The sequence below is a fragment of the Penaeus monodon genome, chromosome 15 (assembly GCF_015228065.2).
Source record: "Penaeus monodon isolate SGIC_2016 chromosome 15, NSTDA_Pmon_1, whole genome shotgun sequence".
Classification (NCBI taxonomy): Eukaryota; Metazoa; Arthropoda; class Malacostraca; order Decapoda; family Penaeidae; genus Penaeus; species Penaeus monodon.
Window position 1 is genome coordinate 29,251,898 of NC_051400.1, and position 209 is coordinate 29,252,106.

A 209-nucleotide genomic window follows, 5' to 3' on the forward strand; every position below is an offset into this window, starting at 1 on the left:
GGATTGTTTTTCTCCTTATATATTTTTTTCAACTTCAGACATTTCGGTGGTAATCTGTTTTGGTAATTGTAGGGTATGAATACATTGGTTATTATTGAAACAGACTAGGGTAGATTTTGCACTAAGCTGATGACTTAAATGGATGTAATTTTAGCATTTTGAAACGAATTATCTCTTTAATGTTTTCTTACAGTCATTTGTCATGATTC